The 17,223-nt window shown below is 43.5% G+C and overlaps 1 protein-coding gene across 6 annotated transcripts in view; it reads left to right on the top strand.

Moving 5' to 3' along the window:
• Window positions 1-17,223, top strand: part of PAK1 (p21 (RAC1) activated kinase 1) — a 71,517-nt gene that overhangs the window by 14,278 nt on the left and 40,016 nt on the right. For 2 of the 6 annotated variants that reach the window (XM_059491985.1, XM_059491977.1), the window contains exon 2: window positions 12,132-12,210. The exons of the other annotated variants lie outside the window; for them this stretch is intronic. The gene's annotated coding sequence lies outside the window, so the exon portion shown is untranslated. The remainder of the gene's footprint in view (window positions 1-12,131; window positions 12,211-17,223) is intronic. 6 annotated transcript variants of the gene reach the window in all.

Here is a 17,223-nt window from a genome sequence, read left to right as displayed (position 1 = left end):
ACTCAGCTGTTGCTAGAACTGTACTGGAAGTGGAGCATACAAATAAAAGAGGATCTCTTTCACTGTGTGCAAAGAGAAATATGAAAAACAAACCACAAACTCTGTAAAGAGGCTAATAAAGTTTGTGAGTCAAACCTGGCATGTTGTTAGCACCTGCTGCTTGTTTGTGGTGACTGAAGCAAGCACCTCTTTCAGAAAGCATCTCATACTGGAGATAGTTTTGCTCTCCTGTTATCAGAACCTCAGTGTGTTTGAAGAAGCTGAACTGGTGACAGACTGCACAGCTGAGACGTTCAGCTTGATTCCTGCTGAATCTGGTGGTAGCTGGCATTTTTTTCTGATGCCAAAAGCCTAGAGAGATTTGGCATGATGCCGCTGCATGAGGACAATGTTGGTTTTGTTCTATTTCTGTTTCTGCCCCAAGAGCTGGCTCTAGAGAGTGTCTAGAAATTGGCTTCTCTTCCCAGAATCTTATATGAATCAAAGGAGAGTTTTGATGCTCGGCTCCTAATCTTTCATTGAAGTGGCAGTTCGTGCCATTGATCTGGAAAGTGTTTAAAAGTTAAAATTGATGGGAATTAACTGGTGATGCTGGGGCTTTGCAGCCCCAGGTGGGCATCTGCCACCAGTTTCCTGGGGAAGGAGGAAACAGATGAGCAAGGAGGTGGGGCAAAGATAAACCTGTGGGAATAGATGTCCTTCAGCTGTTCAGCAGAGCAACATAAATGAGTGCACTTTAGAGAGAAAGGAATGTGATGGTCGTGTCACAGCTTGGATGTGCTTTGCTCTGGGGTGAATTCATAGGCTGGAGCATGTGCTTTGAGTGGAGGTCAACAGACTCAGCCTGATGTGAGGTAAGTGGGGAACAAGGTCAGTGTCAGTCATGGCAGTCTGAGGGGATGTGCTGAGGGCTTTAAGCACCTCAGAGGGCAGAAGCTGTAGAGAAATGTCTGATGGTGAATTTTTTTTCCAGAGAAAGAGTCCTGACCATTTTCTTCATCTTAACAGAACGTGAGAAAATGGCTTCAAGATATGCCAGGGAAGGTTTAGATTAGATATTAGGATTTTTTTTTCCCACAACAATGTTATAAATCATTGGAACAGACTGCTTAAGCAAGTGATAGAGTCACCATCCCTGGAAGTGTTCAGAAAATGTGTGAATATGGCACTTGAGAGGACATGGTTTAACGGTGAATGTGGTGGTGGTGCTGGGTTGATAGTTGGACTTGATGATTTTAAAGGTTTTTTTTCCAGCCTTAGTGACCCTATGATTCTATGACATGAAAATCCCATTCCTGGCACAGGTGGTTGGAACAAGAACACTGTAAGCTGTGCCAGGAACAGTGATGCAAATCTCTGCTTTATGCAACTTGTGCCCTATGGGGAGTAGGGTAAAGTGTTGTAATCACTTGATAGTTTAAACCAAGAACAAATCTGTGAGACTCATTCAGGTGGAAAGGCAAAAGAGAGCGAGCAGTGCCAATATCCCTGATTGGGAAAGTTGCACAGAAGATGGATAAGGATGGCAGAGCACTGCCAGTTCCTCCTGCTCTCTGAGCTGTTTCCATTCTGAGAGGGGTGCCAGCTGCAGCAGCTTCTGCCTGGCAGCCTGTTCCAGCAGCAGATGCCTTGCTCGAGTCACTTGCAAAATTAACAGAGGGTTGGAGGATTGCAAGTGCAGAACCAGAACAGGACAGAACCCTGGAAGATGTGTTTCTTCTCTGCTGTGGACCTGTGTGACCTTTCTCAACCCACTTCACCTGTCCTCAGTTTATAGAAGGGTAGTGGAGCTACTGTGTACTTTCAGGTATTCTGTGTTACCTGGCAGAAGTTGTTCTTTTACCCACGCTAGTAATGTTTTATCACCGAGTAGTGTTTTATGCATGAATGCTTTTCTGTGCAGTGCTTAAAATTTAGAAAAAGGTCCTGAAATTTTATGAGCCTCCTGTATAGGCAGAGCTGTTCAAGGGGGTGGAAGAAGGAGGAGTTGTATGCTTTTCTGGAGAAACTCTTGTGCATTTTCTCTTCCAAAATAATTTCAGGCTAGTTATTTATATTAAACCTTCATTAATTCACTGTACATTGTGAAACAGCAGATAGTGGGCTCTTTTGGAAAAATGTACAGATTAGAAGATGCTTCAATACATAAGCCATAAGCAAGGACATAAGAACACCTTAAGGAATCATGTGAAGCGTGATGCTTTCTGGGCCTGCTACACAGCTGCAAAGCAGTGGGTGAAGTCATATTTTGCCCACACAGCTCTCCTAAGCCTCAGTACTTTGAGTTTTACTTTGCTTGCTTTGGCTTCTGAGGCAGCTGGGGTCTGGAGCTGAGGCACTCCAGTGCTTTGCTCAGTGTCCCCAGAAGACCTGCAAACTTAGCCAAGCTTTTGGGCTTGAAAGAGATGAGATGTGTAGCTTGAATTGCAACTGGGTGCCTCTAGTTCTGGGAGGCTGTAATGACTGCGACCTTTTGAGATCTTGTTCAAACTGTTTTTGTTGCGCTCAGACTGGAATGTTATGTTCTTTGTTCCATCTCCTAAAAGGCAAACTTTTCTGTAGAGGCCGCTTGTGGCTTTTAGAGTTTGATATATATGGGTCAGGGGAGGAAGCAAGCATAGACTGTTGGATGTTTTCAAGTGCTGAAAAAATCCTTCTGAGTGCCTGAAGTGTGTTTCAAGATTCCAGCTGGATTTTTGCAAATAACCTCGGTCTTGATTAGGAAAAGAAATGAGCCCCCAAATGTGGATTGCTTCCAATTTGTGTGCACACAAGTGAGTGGGCTGACTCTTTCCTGAGACAGACCTGTGTGGTAAAAGGTTCCATCTTTAATTCTGAACCCCTTCTCCTGCAAGGAAGCACATAACATCTCAGCTACCATTAGTGAAATGTCAGTTTTTTCAAGCAAAATAAAAATATGCATTCAGTAGTTAAAACTGAGGTAAAAGTTTGCAGTGTGTCTTGAAAGGGCTCTTCTTGTTGCCTGTACACCTTTAGGCTTGTATCTTCAAAGAATCACAGACTGGCTGAGGAAAGGGAACTCCAGAGGTCATCTGGCCCAACCTGCTGTAATCAAGCAAGGCAACCCACAGCCAGTTATCCATGACTGTGCCCAGACAGCATTTGAGTATCCAAGGATGGAGACTCCACCACCCATGACTGTGCCCAGACAGTATTTGAATATCCAGGGATGGAGACTCTGCCACCTTTCTGGCCAGCCTGTCAGTGCTTGGTCACCTTTACAGTGAAAAAGTGTTTCCTGGTGTTCAGAGGAGTCCTCTGTGTTTCAGTTTGTCCCTGTGGCCTCTGGCCCTGGGCATCACTGGTGAGAGTCTGGTTCTGTCTGCTTTGCATCCTCCCTGCTGGTATTTATAGACATTGACGGGATGGATCCCCCTGAGCCTGTGCTTCTCTCGGCTGGGCACTCCCAGCTCTGTCAGCCTTTCATCATTGAAGAGATGCTCCCCTCAGCATCTTTGCAGCCCTTTGCAGGACTCTCTCTGGCCTGTGTGCCCCTCATAGAGGAAAACCCAGAACTGGACCCAGCACTCCAGGTGTGCCTTCACCAGTGCTGAGGAGAGGGAAGGATCATCTGCCTTGAACCTGCTGGCAATACTTGGCCTAATGCAGCCCAGGGTGCCATTTGCCTTCTTGGCTGCAAGGACTCACTGCTGGTTCACACTCAAGTTGTTGACAACCAGGACCCCCAGGTCCTTTTCTGCCTGAGTGTTTTCCATCTGGATGAACCCAGCACCTGTATGTGCCTGTGGTTGTTCCTCCCTGAGTGCAGAACTTTGTGTTTCTCCTTGTTGAACTTGATGAGGTTCCTGTAGGTGCACCTGTGGTTCCCTGGGTCTTCTGGAACATCAGGATTGACATTTGCTTTCCTCCAGTCTATGGGCCCTTCTGCCAGTTGCCATGAGTGATCAAAAGTTACTGATCCTGGCCTTGCAATGGCATTCCTGGATACACCCTGTTAGGGCCTGTGTACTTATTTAGAGTGTCTATCTGCAGATGTGAACAGAAACTTCTAGAGGAGGGCTAAGGCTTGAGAATCAAGCTCTTCTTTGGTCTTCCTTTCTTCTCTTCTTTCCCTCTCTCCATTGCCGGCTGACCTCAGTCATCAGCTACTGCTAGAGGCTCTCTGCTTGCATGACAAGGCTATTGTGGGTTTGGCTTTAGATTTAAAGCCCTCAGATAATGTGGCTTTAAAGCTAGGACACCTCTTTTGCACAGGTTCTCGTGCTGTGTGGGGCCACTTCTGAGGTGGTGTGCCATGTACATACACAATTGGGTGTCTTCTGTGCAGTGCTTGCTGTTTATTCCTGGCTGAGAAAGGGACTCTGCCACAAGGGCTGGCTGTGCAACTTCAGCTCAAACTGCCTTAACTCACACTATTTACTTTGGAAATTACAGTTTCAATTGCTGCTGATAACCCAGCTGATTGTTATGTTTTACATTTAGCACAGTTTTTTTAGTTCTTTCCTTAATGACTTATGTAAATAATTTTAGAAGACTTAGCATTCATTTTGGGGAAGCTGGCGTATGGGGCTGCAAGGCTGGCAGCAGGTGCTGTAAGTAATCACTCTTCTAAATTAAGAAACACTTTCTGAGGCAGTAGGTTAATTTCTGGGTAAGCAGCCTGCATACAGATTCTTGGAATCAGCTGGATCTTGACCCAGCAAATGACTCAAGGCTTTGTGTCGATTTGAGTTATCTCACTGAAACCTTTCATTTTTAGAGGAAACTGGGGCTGTGCTTGAATGTCTGTTGAAACTGTGTTATCAGGTTGAAATCTGTGTCACCTGGCTTTGTGCTTGTCTTTGTGCTCAGTCTTCACTGCTGTTGGAGGTGTATTTGGAGCATGGACAGTGTCATGGCTTAGCCAGGTCAAGCTGCCTGGAGCCAGCGTATCTATCATAGAATGGTTTGAGTGGGAAGGAACCTCAAAGATCTCCTCATTCCAACCCCCTTCCAAGGTCAGGAAAACCCTTCTAGACCAGGTTGCTCAAAGCCCCATCCAACCTGGCCTTGAACACTCCTAAGGATGGGCTATACACAGCCTTTCTGGGCAGCCTTTCTCACCACTCTCACAGCAGATAATTTCTTCCTAATAGAAAATCTAAACCTTCTGCTTTCTGTCAGTTTGAAGCCTTTTCCTCTTCTCTTATTACTACATGCCCTTGTAAACAGTTCCCCTGCACATTTCTTGTAGACAGTATTTGGGTACTGACAGACCACAGCGTTCATGAGTGGCTTATGCTGAAGTCTGTGCTGCTGTGGGTTTCTCTCATTAGTACAAGAGCAAGCAAAGTACTGCTTGAGAGCTTTGTGCTGTTTCTTTCTCCACCTCTGTGCCTGTGAGAGGATTTCTGCAAAAGTATTTCCTCTGATATCTCTAGTGGAGCTCTCATGGGATCTCCCAAGCAGTAACTGTTGACCAGATTGTGCTCAAGTGCTACCTGTCCCTTTTGCATTGTCACAGCTCTGGCCAGCATTGTTCTTGCTCAGGAGTTGAAGATTGCCTGCAGAAGTTTGACCCACTTATTGTAAAACCACTCTTGAGTCTGTGAGGCTGATGGGGCCAGTGGTGTTTGTGACTTGAAAAGTTAAATGATTTTTCATAGGCTCTACAGAGGAGAAAACTAGTAAACTCTGAGGAAACTGGTAAAATGTTAATTACTGTTACTACACAGAGTATGATTTTGGAACACTTTGTCTAACTTGTGGAATAGAAAGGTCCAATTTTTACAAGCTCAAGCTCTCTTTAAAATCTATCTTTCTGTGTGAATATTGTGCCAAAAAGTAATGTGAAAGGTGGATTTTCTACTTACATTGAATCCCATGTAAAGTGGAATAGAGCAGGAAAAGTGCCCTTCTATAAGGATTCAAGAAAGGAGAGAACTTCAGATAGCTGGAGAGGTCTCGGGACTTTAGCTGGTCAGAGTGACCCTGAGATACATTAGAAAGTCTCTTTTCCCAGCCTGGCGCCCAAAGAAGGAGTCAGGGCTCTTCATTTCTCACTCTCAAGGTTGTTTATTGTATCTTATCTATAAAATTCTTTCTCCTGTCCTGCCAAGGTCCGCTCAGCAAGACAGTCAGAGGCACTCTGCCTGCCCTTGGGGCAGTGTTATCTTTTTGTATTGAAAACTACGTGTACAATGGTTACAATACTTTCCAATGCCTATCACCTATGTTAGACAGTGAGCTTCTACTCTAAACCAATCTAAAAGTGCCAACATCACAGCAGAAGATGGACACCAAGAAGAAGAAGGAGAAAGGCTGGGCATGCCCAGATCCCTCCATCTTGCCCCCTCAAGCCCCATTCTAAAAACCCCAAAAATCTATTTTTCACCCTGTGATAAATTCACTGTCATTCTATTTAAACTGTCATGGCTTGCAGATCTTCATCTAAGGTTGGTAACTTGCTCCATGGGTCACAATCAAAACCAGAGGCATCTTGGGCTCTGTGCCAGGGTTTCTGAGCCCCCTGGCAGGGGTCTTGGCAGTCCAGGACAGTCAGAGGGAAATCCTGAATTCTAACAGAGAGGAAGAATGTTTTTTGTTGCCTCTATACAAAAGGGGCAACATGGGACTTGCCCTATCTTTGGCTTAGGGTTGGTGCTTCTTGTGCCGTTGGATGTTCAACCTAATATCAAACTGGTGCTTGAAATCGTATACCTGCTAAAAAGGTCTGAAGCCACTTCCTGCACTCTTTGGCTTGATTTTTTTTGCTATGGTCAATCATCTTCAGAATAAAATGCTCTTAGACTGGAAAGTCAGTGTTGGGACACAGCTCTTTCACATTTAAAAAAAATAATAATCCAAATGACAGACTCCTGAAGGTAGAACTCATTTCTTGTGAACAGCATTACAGAATGACATGGCTTTTGTAATTTTTTTAGGTCTGTAATCTCTTCTCACTTTTTAGATTAAAAATTTACTGACTTCTTTGCTCTGAAATGTTGACAGTTTTCCATGTGCAAAGTGTAACAGACAATATTGTACTTCTTCTCCATAATGGAAACTAGATGTGTAAGCAACTTGGTTTTTTGATAGCTCAGCTTTGCTTGAAAAGCTGAATTCTCAGGTAGCTCTGAAGGCAAATAGTCCTCTTCAGGTGACATTCTGGTTCTGTGGGAATTGGGACTGAAATATTTTTAAAAAGAAATGGTGAAGAGGAAGTCATACACACTGACTCTATGGATCTTCTGACAGTGGATGCCTTGTGGGTTTAACAGATGATCCAAATGCATATTGATGCTTTCAGATGATCTCAGTGTATTCTCTGGGATGCTGTGAGATGTCTGAAACCTTGGAATGGAGAGGTGCAATGGGCAAGAGCTGGATGGGTTGGTGATGGGAGCATAGGAACATGCTGATCTTGAACAGGCTTTTCAAAAGGGGTCAGAATTTGAACTTTCTTCAATTCTGCAGGGAAATCTTATTTTCCCACGAGTTAGCTCTGTGTGGGCCACAGGAATTGAAAGCATCAGGTAAATAAGTGACCAGATGTTCAACAGGTGTCTGGAAGGTTGGCTTTCTGAATGGACTGCAGAAAAGAAGGCAGAGGACCAAAATTCTCTGCTCCAGATTTGTAGATTTTGATAGGTAGTTTAAATAGGTAATTTAAGAATATTGCTTTGCACCTTTCTCAATGACTGCCCTAAACTCAGTCTATCCAAATATTTTTTCCAGGCCACATGAAGAATTTGTAATGCTTTCTGTTATCAAGAGCAGAACTTGAAAGAGTCCTGCACCATACCAAATATATGAATGCTGTGTTAAGGAATTTGGACATGTTAATAAAAACAACATATTACTCCACCACTCTCTCCTCTGAAATTAAATGTGTCAAGCAAATTGCTGAAACAGTAGACGGAAACTTGGCAATTACGTTTGTGTGGCAATTTGATTCTGTTCTCCCGAAATACCTCTGGAGAGCATCCAACTGTAGCTCTGCTCTGATCCCAAGACTACCCTGCAGATGCCCTGAGCACACAGACATGTAAGCAGCAAGCTCTGGCGGCCTGATCTGTGTAGTTGCTAGAAAGCTTCAAAGTCTGCTTTGCTCTCAGAGGGCTTTCCATTTGGGAAAGGAACTGATACCATTCCAATTTTAACTCTGGAAGAGGAAGGGAAAATAGAAAAGCTTCAGAGAAGCAAGTTTTTGTCTAGACTGTGGAGCCAGCTGGGTGTCTTGTTCTGTCTTGTCAGGCTGCCTTCTTGTTCGGGGCTGTGTCTGAGTGGTCGACAAGTGCATTAACTGTGGGAAAATAAACCCACTTTTGGTGTGGCAAATGAACCCTGGTCTCCAATGGCCACCCTCTGCCACAGTTGTTTCAGCACTGCTATACTGACCCATAAAAATGCACAATCTTCTTTCCTTGTCCTTTCACAGTCTTCATTTGAAAAGCTTTCCTCTGTTTTTGCCTTAAAAACTACCTTTGAAACGAAAATTCCCTTTTGTTTCACTGACTATAAAGTGTGCATGATAATTACAGGACAATTGCTGTTTTAGGTGAGATATTGCAGTGTTTCTGCAGGACAAAACCCTGCTCCAAACAGGAGCAGTTCAACTTCTCTCACTCAAACCCCAGGGGCCAGGGACGAGGAATTTCCTCAGTTTTGTGCTCAGCAGTGACCGTGGTATCTGTGTGGATACAATTTATTGCACTGTAAGTAATAGTTTAATGGTCTTGCATGTGATAAATGCTGGTTTGTGCTGGTGTGTGGTTTTCAATAGTATGGCAGAGAATTACTTAGGCCTTTTAATCTGCATCGTTCAAGAAGGCAATATTTTAAAAATGTGATTATGATATCAAGGGTTTGTGAAGTGGAGGGCAGAGAGGCTTTTGCTGCTCCAAAGTTTTCCTGTCAAGAGAATGTAAGTCATAAGCATGACAACTATGGAATTTTTTTTGTGTTTTGCTATTTGATAGTTTTTTTATTCTTTGAGTCAGGCTTCTTTCCTTCTCCTGCATTTGAATCCTTTTAAAATGACTAGCTTCAGGGAAAAATGCAAGCATAGCAAAATACCTGTGGAAGTCTTCTGTCATTTGCTAACTAATTGGTGCTTTTAGAGTAGTACCTGTCTTGTTTCTTCAGCAGTATGTCTACTTAGCTGTGCTCTTGCTTCAAAATAAGTCATGTTTCATTCTCTGAAAGCCCCACTGTCCTTGACTGTCTTTTAAACTTTTTTTTTATTTTTATAATTTGTTTGGGTTATTTTCTGTTGGTTGCTGTCAGGAAGGTGCTGTGGTAGCTAAAGAGGCTTTTCCTCTTCCCTGTTGTATCCCAGTTGCTCCACTGGTTATTTACAAGGATGCGACCTGACTTGCACCGTAGGTGTTGACCCTGTCTTGTGCAAAGGCCTGCTGCCTCTAGGGATCCAAATAAAGGATCTTTTTAAAAATTGGATGCTACAGACCCTATGCTGTTGTCTGCAAAACCAGGGGCTTTGATTTGGGCAGGACCCAGACCCTCCATTCAGAGCAGTGGTACTGTACAAAGCCTTTGGCCCCTGGGATGCCTGAGTTCCTCAGCTCCCTGGAATGCCTGAGTTCCCTTGATCCCTGAGGGATTAAGGCCAGATAGGATTGAACAGGGCTCATAGACATGTTTCCTTCAGGAGAAGCACTCAGCTCTGGCACATACTTACCTGGTCAATATTTGCACAGTTAAGAGTGGGATAGGGATGGGAAAGTTCATCAGCCAGTGGTGAACTGGTTTCCTGAGCATCAACACCATTAGATTTGGTTACAAAGGCACTGTGTGGGCAGAAACTGGCCTCTCAGCCCTCAGTGCCTCCTTGCTGTAAACCCATCCACCCTGTCCCAGGTCGTGTTGGGGATGGCAGTAGCTATTTTAGGGCAGTTTTGGAGGTATTGGGTAGGAAAAGATAGGGATTTGGGTGCTAGAAAAAAGTACTAGAAAAGCATCTGAAGGTTGGGGGTATTATTATACAAGTTAAATAATACCGTGGATGCAACTGCTTTGTGGTTGGGGCTGTTTTAAAGTGTGGTTTATTTGGCATTGAATAGCTATCAGAGAGGTGTTTTTAGCCACTGTGCTTTTAAAATCAGCATGCTAAACCCCCTTGGAGTTGTGAGAATATGTGCATATGCAGACTGGTGTTGGTTGAATTCAATTGTTACAAAACACACCCTTGGAAACCTCATCTGGGATGGTGTTGGCATGTCCCTCACATTTTGCCAGTTTTCAGAAGCTGTCAGGTAGTACTGTGTGGGAAGTGTTGCAGGGATAAATCCTGAAATCCTAATTTGGGCTAAACTCCCACTGTTTTCAGTGGGTGGCTTGCTGGCATTAAGGCCAAGTACCCCTCAGCTGTTACAGATGACCTTTCTGTCCTTTGAAAATCAAGGATATTGAGACTTGATGCCTCTGTCTTGTACTAGAGATCAAACTGCAGGATTGCAGCCCTTAAAGTTTGTACATGTGCTGAGATTTGTGAACAAGAAGTTGGTTAACCAAAAACATTTCCAGTAACTGTTCTTTAGATTCTCAGTAGTGCTGGTGAAATGCCAGAGATCTGGAAACAAAAATTAGCTGCTGATTTAGAGCAGTGCATGAAGAAGGCACTCATTCTGTAGAGGAAACACTGATGTTCTGAAAATTCTACTTTTCATAAATAAAGAAAATATAACTCCATGTATTTTAAATGGAAAAATTAAAATTCTTTCTAATTACCAGCATAAATTTATTGAAATTGTTTGCTCAGATAACTGATTTTTATTTTTTTTAGGAGAATGTTTCTATGAAATCTCTGCAACTTTTGTCAGTATATTGTGTTCCAGCGAAATTGAATTAAATGTATTTTAGAAGTCAAGAGTCTGAAAGTAGGTACCTGAAGTTCCTGACTATCACCAAGTGGTTGAGATCATAAGTTGTTCTGGCTTTGTCTCTCTATGCAAGAAAGAGGGAAGATGTTGTGTTTGTGTTGGCAACACTTAAGAAAATCAAACAGTAAGAAAAGAAAAGAAAAGAGGCCCAAATCGCTCCAGAAAATGTTGCTGTGCAAACCTTGGCTGGCAGAAAGTCTTCCCAGTTGAAGAACTTCTTTCCTACATCTCAGTGGAGCGTCAAAATTAAAGTCTGACTGAACCCAACTTGATGTCAGCCTCAAGTGTTATGTAAAGGTACCCTGAGAACTTGCTCAGTTGTGACTGAGACTCTGAAGCCCACACTATTGTTTTTCTTGCCCATTTCCCCTTCAGTGGTCACTGCCTATTCATATTTCAAGCCCAGGAGGGCTCTTCTGTCCCATCACTGGGACTCCAAGGGGGAAGAAGCATTTTCAAATCAGTCCATGCCCCCCTTTACCTCTGAGTTCCCCCTCAGAATTGTGTACACAGCTCTCTTTTTCCTTTTTTTCTCTTCCTGGATATATGTTTCTAGTGCTGACTGAAATTGCAGAAGCAGCTGGAAGGGCTTCATCTCATGCTGTGTGCTCTCTAACTACCTGAATTGCCTTTCCTTTAAAGACTTGATTGACTGATAGGAGGAGGGCCAAGCAGACAAGAAGTTCTTTGGCTTTCTCCCCCTCTTGTGCCTCCAAGATCACAAATGAGGTCTGTGGGAACTGGGACATGAGCTGGCATCTCCCAAGTACTGGAACTGTACTCCACACACTCAGTTTCGTAATGAGGGTGTTATGGTACTGATCCCAGCTCTTCTGCTGGTTCTCTGCTCAAGGTTGTCACAACCACTTCTAATTTGTCTTCATCACTAAACTGGGGCTTGGGTACTGAGGAGTAAAAACATGCTTCAGACCAGTAGTCTGAATGATGTTGTGTCTCTCTTTCCTTTGAAGCCTCCCTATCAGTTTGTGTGGCTTGTAATTGCAGAATTGTAGATTGGCAGGAACCTCTGTGTGGATAGTCTAGTCCAATTCCCCACCTCATGTAGTGGTAGCTGAAACAGCTCAGTGCATGTCTAGTGGGGTTCTGAGCATGCCCAAGGATAGAAATTCCCATTATCTTCCTGAGCAACCTGTGGTTTTCTGAGTTCTGTGGTTTTGTGTCCATCTCCCCTCATCCCCATCCAGAAAAAAAGTATGGTTTTGTTGTGGGGTTTGTTCTTCCATTTAAATGGAATTTCCTGTATTTCAGTTTGTGCCCACTGACTCTTGTCCTGTTGCTGGATACCACCAAGAGGAGCCTGGTTTCATCTTCTTTACATCTCCATCAGGTATTTATTGATAAGACCCCTCTGAGCTTTTTCTTCTGCAGGCTGAAGTATCCCAGCTCCTTCAGCCTCTCTTTATATGCCAGATACTCCAGTCCTTTACTTTTCTTTGTGGACCTTTGCTGGACTCTCAGCAGTGTGTCCCCGTCTCTGTTATACTGGGGAGGGAAGGACTTGTCCCAGCACTCCAGATTTGTCTCACCAGCCCTCAGCAGAGGGGAAGGATCCCCTCTCTTGACCTACTGGAAGTTGTTTTTCCTAATGCAGCCCACATGCTGTTGAACTTCTTTGCTACAAATGTGGTTTGGAGGCTCATGGCCAACTTGCTGTCCACCAGGAATCTGAGGCCTTTCTCTGCTTTTTCTGCTTCCTGTCTGCCTGTTGGCTCCCAGTGTGTGCTACTGAGCAGCAGGGCTTTGCACTTTCCTTTGTTGAACTGCAAAGGTTGGTGTTGGCCCATTTCTGCAGCCTGTCCACGTGCCTCTGAGTGGCCTGCCTGGTCTGTTAGCCACCACTTCCAATACTGTGTCATCCTCAAACTTCCTGAAAATTGACTTTCTGCTGCCACCCATAATCTTTCCTTTATAAAGAATTCAGAGCCCTGGGTGAAGTATGTAATGAATCAAATCTCTCAACAGTTCTAGAAAGTACATTGCTGTTCACTTGGGAAAGTCAGACAGAGATGAGGCAGCTTCACTAGCACTAACAGAACATTAAATGCTGTGCCTTGTAGTAAAGGACTTCATTATTATTATTTAGGACTTTCATTCCTTGAGTCTCTGATACTTCATGCAATACCAGCTCTTGCCCTTTGCTACTACCATAGCAACCTGCTATAAATGTCGCTATATAATGTGGCTTGTTGGCCAAAAGCAGGACAAGGAATGCTTTCTAGGGCAGGAAATCCATGGGATCAGTAAAAAAGTGCAGTAGAATGAGGGAAAAATCCCACTGCTATTTTATAATATTGCAAAGTGATTTTTCTTTTTCTCTCCCAAACTGTGCCCTAGAGGAAATAGAGGCATCAACCGAAATTCTCTCAATGCTTTATCTATAACCCCCTCCCCCAAAACCTACATCCTAGGCACCATCTAAACCTCTGGGCTAACAGATGGTGTTGAGAGGAGGAGGGAGGGGGAGCAATTTGCATCTAAATAGCTGAAATAAGAAAGGGTCACGTCCCACAGACCAGCCCCACTCACCTGCTGTTTAAATCCCCCTGAGAAACAGGAAAACGCACTTGGTTTTTAATGTCTGTGTCAGCTGTACTTGCTCACTGAAACTTTCTGCCCTAAAAAAGCTGCAATCCTCTGCATCTTGCTGTAGGGATTCTGTTCTGCCCCCAAAAGAACAAACTTTTAAGGCTTTAGTTCTCTGAATGGATTTGACAGCTGTGTCACTTCTGTTTAGCCCTCCCATCAGAGTGACTGTTGCTGTTGGTTAATGTAATTAGCACAAGCACTGATGATACAGAAAAGGTTCAGAGCAAATATTCCCTCTTCTGCCAGCTTGCTACTCTCAGGGCTGCCTGATTGCACCTTCAGAGGTGCTCTTGCCATATGGTCCTGTGGACTTGTGATGCAACATTCCATGCTGGGTTTGTGTGTGTAGGTGGGATGGGCTTTGGCTCTAGTGACCTCCAGGCTGCAGCCCAGTGGGGATTCTGATCCTGCAGGACTGTGCCATGGTGTTGGATGGTTGTGCTTAATCCTGCAGGCATGCAAAGGCTTCCTGACTGTGTCCTGTAAGAATTCCTCAGGTCTAAGACCTTGCTGCTTTGTAATGATTTTGTGTTGGAGTGTAAGGGTCTTTTGCCCACCTCTGTTACGCATTCATGGAGACTGCTCTGGGGCTACCCCCCTGTCCTGGCAGCAAGAAGTGTGCTTCTGTCTCTTCAGGCAGAGTTTCTCAAAGTTTAAGGCTGTGGAAAGCCTGTAATAAGGAAAACCTCCACCATTCTTCATAATAATGGACACATTCAAGACCCCAAAACCATCCTACCTTATTTCCCAGTGATATTTGGAGAGGCTAGAGGGCTTTGCATGAAGTTTAGTCTTAGTACAAAACACCAAGATGAGCAAAACCTCGTTCTACTCATCAGTTCCTTGGGCTTCCACACTCAAATGCTGAAAATAAATAATGTGACCATAGTCCAGGGGGTTCAGGAACTTTATTACTGTTGTCTGTTGACAACATCTCTACTTCCCAAGAAGGCAGAGGCATTGAAAGGTTGAGTTTGGCAGACTGGAAGGCTCTGCAGGATAAGGAGTGGTGAAGATGATGTCTGGGGACTCACCACTGTCTGCTGTGTGTTGATCTGGTAGAATAAAATGTCTGCAGAGGAGGATTCCTATTTATGGAATTGCAAGACCTTGAATCTCTCCTTTCTTCAGCACAAGCCTGGAGGGAATAGGTGAGGTTAACCTTTGCTAAGCTCCTGGGCCCTCCCTCCCACAAGTGTCTTGGAAGAGGAAATGGCGTCTAGAAGTATCTTTGTTATTTTTTTTTCCCCTCTCATTTAATTCCCAAGTATATTTCAGTACTTTGGGTAGTAGTGGTTGATGTGCATTAGGGCAACGTGGATCTGGGCAACAGCCTTGTTTACATGCCTCTGGGGAATAAATTTATTTATTTTATAATTTAATATAGATTCCAATTAATAAAAACAAGATAGAGTGTATGAATGCTTACAGAAATAACTGGGCAATGCACAATACCAAATTATATTATTTTAGAGCAGTCTGTGGTACTTTATAACTTTCCACAAATGTTTTTCTTTTTAGTACTTTGTCACTTGAGGATAACTATGTTTTATAAATGGTCATATCACAATATGCATACTCACTGTCTGGGAGTAAACAAAATAAGTGAGTTAACTGGGGTGGTGCAAGTTACATACACGCACGCACACATCAATGTGTGTGTGGATATACATGTTTATACATCCACACTGTCTTCTGTAGGACAGACCTCTGCCCTGCTCCTTCTGCCCCCTTCCCCAGTTCAGTGATGCAGGCAGGTGACTGGCTCTGACAGCTGTGCTGCTGGTCTTTGCTGTGGATAAAATGCTTGTTATGCAGCAGGACCCCACAGACCATGTAAGAGCAAATCCAGAAATGAAAGATATTACGGGAAATATTTATTTTCCCTGTTTTTTTAAAAAACAAGACCATGTAAATTGTGCATCTGTAGCAGAGGTGCATGTTACTTTTTGACAAAGGAGTCAAAAGGGGGATATATGAGGAATTAGGTGCCCTTTGAGGTGAGGTTTGCAGGTAGTGGGATGGAGACTGGGGAAACTGGATTTCACAGACTCCTAGAATTGTTTGTGTTGGAAGGAACCCCAATGATCATCCAGTTTCAGCCCCTTGCCTTGGGGACTGCCCTCTACTGTGCTAGGTTGCTCAAAGCCCCATCCAACCTGGCCTTGAAGACTTCCAAGGATGTGATATCCACAGCTTCTTGGGCAGCCTGTTTCAATCCCTCAGCACCATCACAGGAAAGAATTTCTTCCTAGTATCTAATCTAAACCTGCTCTCTGTCTTATGGCCATTCCCCCTTGTCCCGTAACTCCATGCCCTGGTGCAAAGTCCCTCTCCAGCTCTCTTGTAGCCCCTTCAGGTACTGGAAGGTGCTCTAAAATCTCTGTGGAGCCTTCCCTTTTCCAGGCTGGACAATCCCACATCTCTGAGCCTGTCTGCATAGCAGAACTGAGCATCTTTCTGGTCTCTTCCAGTTCTGTTCCAGCAGGTCCCTCTAACACTGAGGTCCCCAGAGTGGGATGCAGACTCCAGGCAGGGTCTCACCAGAGTGGAGCAAAATGGAGAATTGCCTTCTTCTACCTGCTGGTCACAGTGGCCTGAGATGTAGCTGCTTTTATTTTAGCAGGTTTCTTTTTGTTTCTTTTATTAAGTGGCTTACCAAGTGGGTGACTGACACTGGAACATTTATTTCTGTATCTTCCCAAGCTGTCTCACTGGAAGAGGAATTTGCTGTACAGAAAGGACCATTCTGGTAGCCTACAGTGTTACTTCAATCGCTTTCTCTGTGTGGAACTAAAATACTAAAGAAAAAGATGTGCTGGATTGGAACCATGCCTAAAGCAATTCTTGGCATAATGGGATTATTTTACTGACTTTTAATTAAATAGAGTTCTAACTAGTTTGTTTTGAGCATACATACAGCTCTGATTTGTTGCTGTTGGTCTAATTGCCTCCTAAATTAAAGGTATCAATATTCTAATCCACCTTCTCCCTTGGGATACTGGCATTAAAAGAGGATGTGGAATGCTATGTAAATGATTTACAGACAAGCAATATAGAAAATGGTCTTTAAAGGCATTAGCCGAAACTTAGGTCTCCCCTCTACCTGTGATGTCTTGACAGAGAGACTGATGAATTGTTATTTTTCAGTATGTATTTATTTCTGTGTCCTGACAGGTCTTTTAAATGGTTAGAAATGTAGTCTGAGAAAAATGCCAATAATCTCAGCCTTTGAGGAAGAAGCAGTTAATGAATCTTCAGGGAAATACCCAGAGTCCAGATGCTCCGTGGGGAAGAAAAGTTTGGGAGCCAGTGGACCAGGGGTTGGGGACAATTCATCATCTCAGATCTAAGCTGTCTGCTGACAACACAAGATACTAAAATGGCAGAATTACAGGCTTATTTTCTTAGGACTACTTTTTGAGAGCCCATTTTAAAAAGTCATGATTTGGGATTTGACTTCTTCTATTTAAGATATATTGGTTAATTTTTGTCAGAAATAAAGCATTACCTTTTTGCAGATTTTTAATTATCTTTACGAATTGAAACCCTTTGGGGAAGTTTCACCTATGTGGGATATAAATTCAAATAATGCTGTAAGTTTGAAGAATATATATTAGGCTCAAATCCAACTTCTTACTTCAAAGCTAAAATGGACCTTACAAAGTAGAAGGCCACAAGTTTAGATGTCTGTTTTATAACATTTTAATAGAGTCGCAGAGACTGACAAAACTTTTGTCAATGTAGGATATTT

Source organism: Ammospiza nelsoni, chromosome 2, assembly GCF_027579445.1.
Source record: "Ammospiza nelsoni isolate bAmmNel1 chromosome 2, bAmmNel1.pri, whole genome shotgun sequence".
Classification (NCBI taxonomy): domain Eukaryota; kingdom Metazoa; phylum Chordata; class Aves; order Passeriformes; family Passerellidae; genus Ammospiza; species Ammospiza nelsoni.
This window is presented reverse-complemented; position numbering and strand designations above follow the sequence as displayed.